Raw genomic sequence first — 432 nt, forward strand, 5'->3', positions numbered from 1 at the left:
TCAGGGATCACGAAAACACAAGAAAAGTTGGGAAGAAGTGAGGTCGTTTAGAAGATTAAGGAGGAATACAGCAGTCTTTGCAAAGAAAGGCTGCCTCAGAAAGGGTGGGGTTTGTCTGTTCTCAGCAGTGATAGAGGCTTAAAGTGCTGTGCCAGAGGTGGAAGTTAGACCTCAGAAAAAGTTTCATTTAAGCCAGTTAACCCCTGGAACAGATTGCCTAGGCAGAGTGGGGAGTATCTAGTGCTGGTAGTCTTTAAGAACAGGTAAACCAGGAACCTGAACAGATGCAGGTAGGGCTGATCCTACCTTAGGACAGGGGTCCCTATTGGTATTACGCTCCATGATTGTCCTTCCACAGTCTTTTCACTTAAGTTTCACTGCACTTCTCCCCTGGCCTCACCCCTTACCTCTGTATCTAGCTTTCAGGGCATT

Source organism: Fulmarus glacialis, unplaced genomic scaffold (genome assembly GCF_000690835.1).
Source record: "Fulmarus glacialis isolate BGI_N327 unplaced genomic scaffold, ASM69083v1 scaffold8903, whole genome shotgun sequence".
NCBI classification, from domain to species: Eukaryota; Metazoa; Chordata; class Aves; order Procellariiformes; family Procellariidae; genus Fulmarus; species Fulmarus glacialis.